The following is a 14,752-nucleotide window of genomic DNA, read 5'->3' on the forward strand; positions in this document are numbered from 1 at the left end:
ATGTGCCTGTGTGCACCTTAGCAAGCATGCAGGGGGCAGCTACCCTCTGCTGTTGTGGGAGAGAGAAGCACATGAATGGCATGTGACTTGCTCAGTGTTTGGCAGGATAGACATCCGTACAAACACATAATTTTCATCTGAAGCATATTAATATAACAAAAATACTACTGAGCGGTTACCATGACACCCTAACTCTGCTGGAGTGTCAGTGGTGATGACTCATGAAGGATAACTGCTGAGTGTGTCTTGGAAGATGTACAGGAGTCTATGGGAAATCAGGGCAATTTAGGTTGAGTGAATAGTCTATTTAGAATCATGACTATTTTAGAGAGATCATGTTATGGCAGCAACTTGGTTTTCAATTCTGGAGCATGGAATGTTTGTTGGGCAGATGCAGGAGGTGATGCTGGAAATATTAACAGAACCCGGGTGATGGGGAACTTTTTACATGATGCCAGTGATTTGGGGTTTATGCTGTATGTGATGGGAGCATTACAGAATTTTAAAGAAAGATTGACCTGATCATGTTTGTTTTACAAAGATCATGTTGGTATCACAAAGGTGACAGATCCCAGGGAAAGAGACTAGGAACAAGGAGGTCAGTAATGAATAGGTTCAATAAGCCACATGAAGGCTTGAGTAGGGCAATGCCCATGGAAAGGAACAGTGGGATTTGATGAATTAAAAGATTTTACGTTTATGAGCAGTGGCACAGAGGGGAGATGGGAAGGGAAGAAGTTTAGAATCACCACTTGGTTGTCATTTGGGTGACTGAGAGTTAGGATGTCTAGACAATGGCCTGGTATGAGATCAGTGAGGGATAGAACTGACTGTTTCGGTCACATGGGGAACTAAGCTGCCTTGAAGATATCTAGGTGGCAGTTGAATTTCAAGGTTTAGCCCAAGAAACCTCTGGATCAGAGACAGCAATTTGGGGGCCATCAGTGAAATTTTCTGAAGCCAGGGGCTCATGCAGTCTATAAAGGAGGGAATATGTGTCCTTTCTTAGGGAATGGTACTTGAGGAACTCATGAAGGAAGAGTCTAGCCAAGGAACCTGAGAATAAATGTTCAGAAATGTTGAAAGGATGTCAGGAGAACCCCATGAGCAGTATGAAAAGGCAAAAAGATAGGACACTGAAAGATGAACTCCCCAGACAGGTAGGTGCCCAATATGCTACTGGAAAAGAGCAAAGAAATAGCTCCAGAAGGAGTGAAAATCCTAAACCAAAGCAGAAACAATGCTCAGTTGTTTGGAGGTGAAAGCAAAGTCTGGAGGTGAAAGCAAAGTCCGATGCTATAAAGAACAATATTGCATAAGAACCTGGAATGTTAGGCCCATGAATCAAAGTAGATTGGAAGTGGTCAAAGAGGAGACACAAGAGTGAACATAGACATTTTAGAAATCAGTGAACTAATATGGATGGAAATGGGTGAATTTAATTCAGATGACCATAATATCTACTACCGTGGACAAGAATCCCTTAGAAGTAAAGGAGTAGCCCTGATCGTCAACAAAAGGATCTGAAATGCACTGCTGCTGCTGCTGCTAAGTCGCTTCAGTTGTGTCTGACTCTGTGCAACCCCATAGATGGCAGCCCACCAGGCTCCCCCGTCCCTGGGATTCTCTAGGCAAGAACACTGGAGTGGGTTGCCATTTCCTTCTCCAATGCATGAAAGTGAAAAGTGAAAGTGAATTCACTCAGTCGTGTCTGACTCTTTGCAACCCCATGGAGAGTAGCCCACCAGGCTCCTCCCTCCATGGGATTTTCCAGGCAAGAGTACTGGAGTGGGGTGCCATTTCCTTCTCCACTGAAATGCACTGCTTGGACACAGTCTCAAAAATTGCAGAGTGATCTTGGTTCATTTCCAAGGCAAACCATTCTATATCAAAGTCATCCAACTCTATGCCCCAACCACTAATCCTGAAGAAGTTGAAGTTGAATGGTTCTATGAAGACCTATGAGATCTTCTCAAACTAACACCAAAATGTTGTCCTTTTCATCATAGAGGACTGGAATGCAAAAGTAGGAAGTCAAGAGATATCTGGAATAACAGGCAAGTTTGGCTGTGGAGTACAAAATGAAGTGGGACAAAGGCTAACAGAGTTTTGCCAAGAGAATTCACTGGCCATAGCAAACACCCTCAGCAAACAACACGAGAGAGACCTGTACACATGGACATCACCAGATGGTCAATACCGATATCAGATTGATTATATTTTTTGCCGTGGAAGATGGAGAAGCTCTATACAGGCAGGAGAAAGAAGACCGGGAGCTGACTGTGGCTCAGATCATGAACTCCTTATTGCCAAATTCAGACTGAAATAGAAGAAGTTAGGGAAAACCATTAGGCCATTCAGGTATAACCTAAATCAAATCCCTTATAATTATACAGTGCAGGTGACAAATAGATTCAAGGGATTAGATCTGATAGAATGCCTGAAGAATTATGGATGGAGGTTTGTAACACTGTACATAAGGTGGTGATCACAACCATCCCCAAGACAAAGAAAGACAAAATGGTTTTCTGAGGAGGCCTTACAAATTGCTGAGAAAAGAAAAAACGTGAAAGGCAAAGGAGAAGAGGAAAGATATACAAGAATAGCAAGGAAAGATAAGAAAGCATTCTTAAATGAACAAGGCAAAGAAATAGAGGAAAACAATAGAATGGGAAAGGCTAGGGATCTCTTCAAGAAAATTAGAGATACCAAGGGAACATTTCATACAAAGATGGGCTCAATAAAGGACAAACGGTATGGACCTAACAGAATCAGAAGATACTAAGAAGAGGTGGCAAGAATACACAGAGCTATACGAAATAGATTTTAATGATGCAGATAACCACGATGGTGTGACCACTCACCTAGAGCTAGACATCCTGCAGTGCAAAGTCAAGTGGGCCTTAGGTAACATCTCTATGAACAAAGCTAGTGGAGTTGATAGAATTCCTGCTGAGCTATTTCAAGTCCTAAAAGATGATGTTGTGAAAGTGCTGCACTCAATATGCCAGCAAATTTGGAAAACTTAGCAGTGGCCACAGGACTGGAAAAGGTCAGTTTTCATTCCAGTCCCAAAAAGGGCAACACCAAAGAATGTTCAAGCTACCACACAATTGCCTTCAATTCACATGCAGGCAAGGTCATGCTCATAATCCTCCAAGCTAGGATTCAATAGTACATGAACCAAGAGCTTCCAGATGTACAAGCTGGATTTAAAAAAGGCAGAGATCAAATTGCCACCATCCATTGCATCATAGAAAAAGCAAGAGAATTCCAGAAAACATCTGCTTCACTGACTTCGCTAACGTGTTTGACTGTGTGGATCACAACAAATTGTGGAACTTTCTGAAAGAGATGGGAATATCGGACCACGTTACCTGCCTCCTGAGAAATCTGTATGCAGGTTAAAAAGCAACAGTTAGAACTGGACATGGAACAACAGACTGGTTCAAAATTGGTACAGGAGTAAGTCAAGGCTGCATATATCACCCCTATTTATTTAACTTATAGGAAGAGTACATCATGCAAAATGCTGGGCTGGATGAAGCACAAGCTGGAGTCAAGATTGTCAGAGAAATATCAATAACCTCAGATATGCAGATGATACCACCTTTATGGCAGAAAGCATAGAGGAACTAAGGAGCCTCTTGATGAGAATGAAAGAGGAGAGTGAAAAAACTGGCTTAAAACTCAACAGTCAAAAAACAAAGATCATGGCATCTGGTCCCATCACTTCATGGCAAATAGATGGGGAAATAATGGAAACAGTGACACATTTTATTTTCTTGGGCTCCAAAATCAGTGTCAATGGTGACTATAGGTGTGAAATTAAAAGACACTTGCTCCTTGGAAGAAAGCTATGACAAATGTAGACAGCGTATTAAAAAGCAGAGACTTCACTTTGCTGACAAAGGTCCATATAGTCAAAGCTTTGGTTTTTCCAGTAGTCATGTATGGATGTGACAGCTGGATCATAAAGAAGGCTGAGCACCAAAAAATTGATGCTTTTGAACTGTGATGTTGGAGAAGATTCTTGAGAGTCCCTTGGACAGCAAGGAGTCAAACCAGTTAGTCTGGAAGGAAATAAATCCTGAATATTCATTGGAAGAACTGGTGCTGAAGCTGAAGCTCCTAAACTCTGGCCACCTTTTTCAAAGAACTGACTTATTGGAAAATACCCTGATGCTGGAAAAGATAGAAGGCAGGAGGAGATGGGGACATCTGAGAATGAGATGGTTAGATGGTATCACCAATTCAATGGACATAGGTTTGAGCAAATTCCAGGAGATGGTGAAGGAGAGGGAAGCCTGGTGTGCTGCAGTCCATGAATTCACAAAGAGTTGAACATGACTTCGGGACTGAACATCAAGAAGGTAAAGAGCTCAGATAAGGAATAACGAGGACCGAAAAGTCCACTCTATTTGGCCACTTGGATGTCATTGGCCGCAGCAGCAGATGTCTCATTGTCTCATCTTCCCCTCCTTGTTTCTAAGCACTGGGTCACTGCAGGAGTAATCTTCCCAAAGTCTAACCCCTTGCAGAGTGGGGGGTTCTCTGGTTTTGGTTGGCATGGATGTGCGACTCAAACTAATTTCAGCAACAGCTTGGGGATAACTGAGGCAGCTGTGCTTGTTTCTATTATTGAGAGCCTTGTGATATGAGACCCAGAGCTCTCCTCCTGATTATGGGATTCCAGGACGGAGAACAACCCACCTACTAACTAGAATGTTACTGGTTGAGGAGACAAGAGTAATGTCATGGGTTCAAGGCTTGGTGTTTCTGAGACGGCTTTTCCTTAGAGGCAGGAACACTGTAGGGCATTTCCAAAGAATGTGTATTGTTCAGGTTGATTCTCCTTTAACTACTCTTGTGTTTGGATATTAGGGCCCAGGAATTGTGACTGATGATTGTGCCGCTCCTCCATTCTCCTTTCAGATTGCCTTTAAAATAACCAAAATATTAAGGCCGGAGGAGAAGCATTTTATTCTAACCTTTCCTAACTCACCCACATGAATTAATCAATTTATGTCCATCACCTGAAGACCTTAAAGAAAAGAAAAAGTGTTTAATTTGAGGGGACACTAATGCAAATGGGGTATATTGGAGCTGTGGTTGTTGGGGATTTCTCCTTAAGGATAGATGGGGTTGGGAGGCCGGTCATGATGGTTACCCTTCTTGGAAAGGGGGTTGACAGCTTCTTGGGTTCCCTCTTCAGGGACTTCCTGAGAAGGAGCCAAGTGGCCAAATCACCCTTAATGTGTTATCAGTACAGACAAGATGTGGATAACTTCAGTCCTGATCCAAGACTAAACCTTAGACATCTTCCAGTGCTTTCTTTTTGGATGCAAATCTGTTGATAGCACGCCCTCCAAATTTTCTCCTGCTTTCAGGTGTCAGTAATTTCTTACTGGCTAGAACATGAAGTGCAAAGTCCTTGGGCCTTGGGGAAATTAGGAGATGGGCAGGAAAGAGAGGAAGAGGAAGGGCAAAACAGAGAGGAAGGGGGAGTGAAAGAGAGAAGTTTCCTGGGATGTCTATCTGTCTTTAAACTAGATGTATCTGGTCCTGGGTCGGGAAGCGTTGGTATTCCCTCTGCAGTCTCTCTTCCTCTATTTCTTTGCCTTTCCTCAGGCACTTATTTTCTGTCCGGTGTTCTTTCCTGCCTTGTCTCTTCTCCCCGTTCTCTTCACCTGCCTTGCCTCTTCTCGCCATTCTCTATCTCCAAACATAGATGTCTCTGCCCCTCATTGCTCTCAGCTGCCCTTCCTCTGCCTGCAGAGAATGACAGGGAACATGAATCTGTTTTGCCTGTTGTTGGTGCTTCCCCGTGTGTGACTCACCTCTGTGCCAGGGTGTGCAGATAAGAGGTGGATGGATAAGGATAGTTTTCCTGTTCCTGCCTTCCTTTGTGAATTCATTCCAGCAATATCTACTGAGCATCGTGCTAGTTCTTGGGCTACGTGTGGGGGGTGCAGTGGTAGAGAAAACAGATGCGCTCCATTCTAGAAATGTGTTGGAGCCCACAGGCTATTTCTATGCAAGGTGATAAGTGCTCAGATGAGGACAGGCAAAGGAGCTGTGGGAGAACAGAGCACTCACAAGCCCAGAAAAGAATGCTAGGGAGTACCTCTCTGAGAACGCGACTTGACTTGAATTGTGATCCCTTCCACCCTAGAGCAACCCGAGAACTCTGAGGTGGGGAAAGTTTTCACTTGTCACTGTTTTTATTGTGCCCCATACCTGTCATGCGAATGTTTTAAAGTCCAAGCTCTGGAACTAAATGTATTTAGTCCAAATCTTTGTTGTTCTGTCACTATGTCATGTCTGATTCTTTGCCACTGGATGGACCGCAGCACGCCAGGCTTCCCTGACTTCTCCATCTCCCGAAGTTTGCTCAAACTCATGTGCACTGAGTCAGTGATGCCATCCAACCATCTCATCCTCTGCTACCCTCTTCTCCTGTTGCCTTCAGTCTTTGCCAGAATCAGGGTCTTTTCCAGTGAGTCGGCTCTTTGCAACAGGTGACCAAAGTACTGGAGTTTCAGCATCAGTCTTTCCAATGAATATTTCAGGGTTGATTTCCTTTAGGATGGACTGGTTTGATCTTGCAGTCCAAGGAACTCGCAAGAGTCTTCTCCAGCACTGTAGTTCAAAAGTATCAGTACTTCTGTGCTCAGCCTCTTTACGGTCCACATCTTATTCCATATATGACTACTAGAAAAACCATAGCTTTGACTGTATGCACACTTGTGACAGAGGATGACAGAAGATGAGATGGTTGGATGGCATCACGTACTTAATGGACCTGAGTTTGAGCAAACCCTGGGAGATGGTGAAGGACAGGAAAGACTGGCTTGCTGCAGTCCATGGGTTTGCAAAGAGTCAGACAGGACTGAGCAATTGAACAGCTACTCTCGTTGGCAAAGTGACATGTCTGCCTTTAAATAAGATGTCAAAGTTTTTCATAGCTTTCCTTCCAAGGAGCAAGTGTCTTTTAATTTCACTCTTGCAGTCACCATCTGCAGTGATTTTGGAGCCCAAGAAAATACATTCTGTCACTGTTTCCACTTCTTCATCTTGTAATTGCCATGAAGTAATGGGACAGGATGCCATGATCTTAATTTTTTGAACGCTGAGTTTTAAGCCAGCTTTTTAACTCTCCTTTTTCATCCTCATCAAGAGGCTCTTGAGTTCTTCTTCACTTTTTGCCATTAGAGTGATATCATCTGCATATCTGAGATTGTTGATATTTCTCTGCTAATTTTGGTTCCAGCTTATGTTTCATCCTGTCTGGCATTTACAATGATATACTCTGATTGAAGTTAAATAAGCAGAGTGATGATATACAGTCTTGTTCTACACCTTTCCTAAGTTTGAGCCAGTCAGTTTTTCCATATCTAGTTCTAACTGTTGCTTCTTGATCTGCATGCAGGTTTCTCAGGAGTCAGGTAAGATAGTCTGGTATTAACGTCTCTTCAAGAATTTTCCACAGTTTGTTGTGATACACACATTCAAAGGCTTTTGAACAGTCAATGAAGCAGAAATAGATGCTTTTCTGGAACTCTCTTGCCTTTTCTATGATACACCAGGTGTTCACAATTTGTTCTCTGGCTCCTTACCCTTTTCAAAACCCAGGTTGTATACCTGGAAGTTCTCGGTTCACGTACTGCTGAATCCTAGCTTGAAGCATTTAGAGCTTAACTTTGCTAGCGTGTGAAGTGAGCACAATTGTATGATAAATTGAACATTCTTTGGCATTGCCCTTTTTTTATGATGAAGCCTATACTGTCTCCAAGCATCTCACTTTAGATCTGAAGACGTAAAGAGGTTGAAAGTGAATAAAAGTGAGGAGAGGGGGAAAAGATAACCTATGAAAATGACAATAAAAAGAAAGCATGGTGGTATACTAATATCAACAAAAAGAATGGAAATTTGCAAGAGACAGAGGACACTATATGTTAACAATGGTTCAAAATAACAAGATCCAGCATTTGCAAACATTTGTGCAACTAACAACAGACCATTAAAATATATAAAGCAAAGATGGACATAATTGAAAGAAGGGATGGTTCTACAATAAGCCTGTAACCCCAAAGGGAAAGGAGTGGGATACTTAGTAGCCAAAATAGAACAGCCCCTGCATTCTCCTTCTAAAGGGTGAAGGAGCTTTCCCTTATCTTTCTCTCCTTCTATGAGCTTCTTGGAATGAAGAGTTCCCTGCCAAGTTCGGATCTTTTCTTGTTTTGTAAATTCCCTAGGGTTGCTTTTGTTTCCTTTAGGAGGAAAGCTTAGTGGTGCTTCTGCCCAAATACTTTGTCCAATAGAGATGAGGACTTTGGTCTTCTCAGGGCTAGATTAGGATCAGCACAGAGTCATAAACTTACCACTTACATAAAATTCATTTACTTCCATGGGAAACAATGTAAAGTTACCAAATTAAAAAAATTCCCAGTTAAAGACTAAGAAGCTAAAATCAAACATCTGTTATCCATAGAATTTTACATGAAAGACATTAACAAATTTTTCTTTATTGGCATATAGTTGATTTACAATATTGTGTCAGTTTTAGGTGTATAGCAAAGTGGAAAGATATTCTAACAATAACAGAATAGAAAGACCTTAACCACAGAATAAATATAGTTCTTTAGCATGAATGTATCTAGTTCCTGGGAAAAGAATTTTGTATTATGTATGCCAACCACTGGAAGTATTACCTGCCACAATCTTTAGATGACACTTTGTGAATATTTGATTCAGTACAACCCCATCCCACTCACAATCTAAATAGTTGATATTATTCATATACTGGAGTCAATGATTTCTTTGAGAAAAAAGATTTACCTCCCTTTCCCAGTGACAGAATCAACCACTTCCCCCAATATTTTTTCATAATTTTGAGGCAAGTCTTTATTATACAATTGATAACATGGCATGCAAATATTTATTTTTCTCTTATAGGATTTCTCAGTAAAAGTTGATGGTTTCCCATGTCTGGTAACTTAATATTTTCTATTTTGAGAATGTCAAGGAAATTAATTACTCAATAGATCCAGATTAATTACCTAAGAAAAGACATCCTCTGATGTCTGGGAGTAAGAATATTTAACAACTGGAATAATAGACTATCAGTTCAGTTCAGTTCAGTTGCTCAGTCTTGTCCGACTCTTTGCGACCCCATGAATCGCAGCACGCCAGGCCTCCCTGTCCATCACCAACTCCTGGAGCTCACTCAAACTCACATCCATTGAGTTTGTGATGCCATCCAGCCATCTCATCCTCAGTCGTCCCTTTCTCCTCCTGCCCCCAATCCCTCCCAGCATCAGAGTCTTTTCCAATGAGTCAGCTCTTCACATGAGGTGGCCAAAGTACTGGAGTTATACGCAGCTCTAAAACCTGAGTCTGCAACCAGGATGTTGTGACTACAAAGCAAGTTTTCAGTACCCCATTGTTGTTGTTCTTCAGTTGCTAAGTCGTGTCTGACTCTTTGTGACCCCATGGACAGCAGCAAGCCAAGCTTCCTTGTCCCTCACTATCTCCTGGAATTTGCTCAAACTCATGTCCACTGTGTTGGTGATGCTATCCAACCATCTTATCCTCTGCTGCCCTCTTCTCCTTTGGCCCTAAATCTTTCCCAGCATCAGGGTCTTTTCCAGTGTATTGACTGTTCTCCTCAGGTGGCCAAAAATATCGAAGCTTCAGCTTCAGCATCAGTTCTTCCAATGAATATTCAGGCTTAATATCCTTTAGGATTGACTGGTTTGATCTCCATGCTGTCCAAGTGACTCTCAAGAGTCTTCTCTAGCACCACAATTTGAAAGCATCAATTCTTTGTCTCTCAGCCTTCTTTACATACAAACTTTCAGTATTCCAGTACACTGTGATATTCTGTAAATTGAAATGCTAGTGTACTTATTGGGATAAAATCAGGATGGGCTTTTAAGTGAGGAACAGATATGGTGCCTTTTAAAAACAGGAGTGTAGTTTTATTCACTTCGAAATTTTAATGCAGAGTGTTCCTCGAGATATATACTGATATATAAATTCAGATTTCACATTTTTTAAAGACACTAATACAGGTTCAGTTCAGTTCAGTTCAGTTCAGTTCAGTCGCTCAGTCGTGTCCGACTCTTTGCGACCCCATGAATCACAGCACACCAGGCCTCCCTGTCCATCACCAACTCCCGAGTTCACTCAGACTCGCGTCCATCGAGTTGGTGATGCCATCCAGCCATCTCATCCTCTGTCATCCCCTTCTCCTCCTGCCCCCAAACCCTCCCAGCATGGGAGTCAACACTTCGCATGAGGTGGCCAAAGTGCTGGAGTTTCAGCTTCAGCATCATTCCTTCCAAAGAACACCCAGGACTGATCTCCTTTAAGATGGACTTGTTGGATCTCCTTGCAGTCCAAGGGACTCTCAAGAGTCTTCTCCAACACCACAGTTAAGCATCAATTCTTCGGCGCTCAGCTTTCTTCACAGTCCAACTCTCACATCCATACATGACTACTGGAAAAACCATAGCCTTGACTAATACAGATTATTTTACCCCAAATATTAGCCTTTTGGATATTAAGCACACTTTATTTCAGAACGTCAGCATATGCCCAACTTGTACTGCAGTCAGAACCCCGCCTTCCCAGGCTGAGCTTTCTGGGCTACTGAAATCTCATCCAGTAGTTATGAACCCTTTTGGTAGAGATCACTGAATATACATTTGGCCACTTATTCTAAATACTCCCATGTTAGAAACAGTATTCAGCAGAGGCTAATGCCGTGTGTTGATGCCCAAAGACTGAACATCTGGAAGATGACTCATCCAAATATATTGCTTTATTTTCACAAATTTTGCTAGTCAAATTGTATAAGTTTGATATGTCATGTAGGAACAATATATATCCCTCCCCAAATACATCATGCTTGCATGTGTGTGTGTGTGTGTGTGTGTGTGTGTGTGTGTGTGTGTGTATGTGTGTGCTTTGATTGAAGATGATTTATGAAGGAAAATTTCCATACCATTTACCTGTTGAAGACCCAGAATTTGTTACTGCTTTCATTTCTGCTTGCAAAACAGACCACTTTTTCTCCCAGACCCTCTCCTTTGTAATACAGAACCAAGGCAGCTGACACACAGTGCTGACATTGTTTCCCTGAGGTCTTCCTTTAAAGCCCCGGTGCAGTCTGTACATCACACACCTCCTGAGATACCACAGGCAACACATTTAGCATTTCCCCCAAAACAGAACACAGAATGCCATCCTTCCAACCTCGAAGATTAGTTTCCTCATCAGACATGAACATACCACCAAGCCAGGGCCTCATATTTTATGGAGTCATTTCCTGAGGCTGGAAAAAAGAATGGTGTGGACTTGTGCCCTTCCTGGTAAAGGCTTCAACCTGAAACTGACCCATTCTGCTCACATTTCTTGGCTAGCACAAGTTCCATGGCCCACTTAACTTCACAGAGGAGAGGGGCCGAAAGAAGGGAATTAATCACAGTGAACAACCCGGATGACTACCTGAGAAATTGCCTGATTAAGTGGTTGTATTAGTGGTCATTTCCCTATGGCTGTAGCAAACAGCAGAGATGTATGGGAGACAGGTCAGTCCTCTCTCCATCTCTCCCTCCAACTCTGTCCTCTCTGAAAACAAATTCAGGTGGTTGTGATGTAGTAGAGTGCACGGGTAAGTGTAAGTTATTAATAACATTCCAGGCCTTGGATTAGATAGTGGTTTATATGTGTGCAAGGCATTTGCTTTCCTCTGCACTGAACAAGCACGATGGCTCCTGCACCTTGGACATCAGACAGATGTGGGGCTGGAGGGAGGCCCAGGAATGAGAGGGAGCAGTGCCCTGAACATCAGCATCTGACCCCGAGAGCAGCCCCAGCAGCAGAGGTGACAGAAATGAGGTGTCATAGGGTCAGTTGTCAGTGCTCTGAATCCTTGACATCGATTCCTTTCAAGGAACTGGGCTGGCTTGGGCGTGGAATGGGGAAATCCTGTTGTCAGCAGGTGTAAAACATCCCCTAGGGAATATGGGCTTCAGTGTGGACAGAAATCTCCTAATAATGGAAAGAAATGAAAGCAGAGAAATTCAGTCTGATGAATGCCAGCTGAGCTGAGTAGAACTCCCAGGTTAGTGGACCCTAGAAAAACACCTGTTACGTTAAAAAGAGTTAATGATACATAATTGATCATTTCACTGTGGTTATATGTGAGAAATCCCTACTAGGAAAACACAGATTTATCCAGGGAAAGGGCCTTCATGTATGTAACTTACTCTCAATTTGTTTTTAAAGAAAAAGCCTGTGTGAGTTTGTGTACGCGCATAGAGAGAAGGCACAGGTGCTAAAGTAAATTGGGTAAAACACAAACTATAGGTGAATCTAGGTAGAAGCGTCTTTGCACTACTCTTATTTTCGCAATATTCTGTAAATTTTCAATTATTTTAGCCTCAAAATTAAAACAGAATGACACGACAGTGAGGCACATGTCATAATCCGGGTGATGAAGTCCCTGTTAGGCTAGGGGAGTGTCCGTCAGCCTTGCCTGGGGTGGGGGTGTCAGGGCGGACTTCATGGAGAAGTTTCGGGAGAGACTGGAAGGATGACGACCTGACGGAGGTGTGTGAGGCCCTGGGGCATCTGACTGGACATCTGGAGCAGGACAGGCTGCAGGGGAGAACCGTGAGGTCCCGTCCATCCCGAGAGTCTGTTACGGAAGGGAACACTGTGTGTGCTCTGACCCTGCAGGGCTCGCCCTCATGGGGTGAGTGCCATCTGTGTGACCAAGAGTGCTGCTTCCTGCCCCTCCAGACAGTCACTCATTTCTTCTCATTGCCGGGCCGAGCGTCAGGAACCTTCAAGGGAAGAAAGCTTGAGGGCGGGGCTTGCAGCCCAGAGTGGGCTGGGCCCACATACTCGATTCTCTCCACGAGGCTCAGCATTTCACTCAGGTCAGGACTCTCTGCAGAGGCAGTTGCTCTGAGACTCCGCCTGGCCGGGAACTCGCGGTCCCTGGGATCTGTGAGGAAGGAAGGAGGGAGCTCTCCGTGCTGTGAGGAAGCTCTCTGCACGGAGTCTGAGATAAGATCCGAGTGTGTGGGGAGCCACAAGGCCAGCTCAGGTCTGCTCTTGGTCTCAGGAATGGGGAGTTTGAGAGAAAGGAGCCTGTGGGCCCTTAAGGATTTGAGGGTTGGACGAGGTTGGGTGTGTTCCAGTAGGCTTGAGAATGCCCAGGAGGCCATCACTTCCCATTTGAGGTTTCCTTACTCAGAAAGTTCAGGCAGCAAGGATGGGAAGATGAAAAATGATGGATCGGCCAATGATGTCGTGCATCGTTTTCTTCTTAGGGGCCAGGTGCCAGATTCTGCCTCCTGCTGTTCCTCTCTCTGGCCGCCAGAGGGCGGGGTGCAGGTAGGTCACTCAGGAGCAGCCGTTTCATGAGCTCACCCAGGTGCACAGTGGAGCAGAGGGGCTGGAGCTGGGCTGGATGCTGATGTTCTGGTCCAGAGGGGAGTCGTGGAGATGCAGAGAAGCCGCACTTTGCAGCCTACATGAGCTGTGGCCTAGTGTTGATTGCTGGTCTCTCTGGATGTTTGGCCTGAAGCTAAGGCCTGTCCTGGGGCTCCATCTGTACCTCTGCGTGTGGCTGAGGGGGCTCAGGGGAGCCTTGGTGGTGAAGACTGTGCTTCCTTCTAGCGGCTCCTGCTCCTATGGCCTTGGCCTTGGGATTCCCAGAAGGAGATGGTGTTCAGGGCTGTGTCCAGGGAACAACCTAGTCTTGTCTTCATCCCCCCAATTCCCTTCCTTGCAGTAGGCACTGTGACAGTTTTCATTTTTAAACCGTTGAGCGAAAGAATGCAAGTGTTAAGCCTGTAGTAGACTGTGGTCAGGTATTCTTAGCTGTGAGAATCCTGACCTCTGGGGCCTCACAGTCCAGTGATAAAATTGTAAAGTAGGAGAGGGTTGGGAGCTGATGACCTGGAAAGCTGGTGTGACTAGCATCTGACTATTAATGGGAATTATTCTCCCATCCTCTAGCAATGATCCCTTCTGTTGAGAAGTTCTGGGTGGACGAAAAATGTGCTCCATACCTGTCTTTGCTTCCCAGAAGCGGCAAGGAAATCAAAGAAAGTTGTAGTGAGGCAGATGGTGAGTCATAAACCAACCCAGTATCCTCTTCTTTCAGTTACTTTTTAGCTAAGCAGATCCCAGTTATGGAGATCAGGAGGGCTGTGCCCACCACTCCTGTCTGATTTGACTCCAGCGTCCAGCCAAGTAGATTTCCAATGGGAATTTTGAGGGTTTGGATCATGTTACAGGAGACATCTGTACATGTAGTGGGTTTTCCAAGGAGACTGACAGATAGGGTTGGTAAAGTTCATTTCAGCTCAGTTCAGTCACTCAGTCGTGTCCGACTCTTTGTGACCCCATGAATCGTGGCACGCCAGGCCTCCCTGTTCATCACCATCTCCCGGAGTTCACTCAGACTCATGTCCATCGAGTCCGTGATGCCATCCAGCCATCTCATCCTGAGTTGTCCCCTTCTCCTCCTGCCTCCAATCCCTCCCAGCATCAGAGTCTTTTCCAATGAGTCAGCTCTTCACATGAGGTGGCCAAAGTACTGGAGTTTCGGCTTTGGCATCATTCCTTCCAAAGAAATCCCAGGGCTGATCTCCTTCAGAATGGACTGGTTGGATCTCCTTGCAGTCCAAGGGACTCTCAAGAGTCTTCTCCAACACCACATTTCAAA

At 44.1% G+C, this 14,752-nt stretch overlaps 1 pseudogene; it reads left to right on the top strand.

Moving 5' to 3' along the window:
* The window catches only part of LOC128044829 (intelectin-1-like), a 28,862-nt pseudogene that overhangs the window by 5,410 nt on the left and 8,700 nt on the right, over window positions 1–14,752 (top strand).

The sequence above is a fragment of the Budorcas taxicolor genome, chromosome 3 (genome assembly GCF_023091745.1).
Source record: "Budorcas taxicolor isolate Tak-1 chromosome 3, Takin1.1, whole genome shotgun sequence".
NCBI classification, from domain to species: Eukaryota; Metazoa; Chordata; class Mammalia; order Artiodactyla; family Bovidae; genus Budorcas; species Budorcas taxicolor.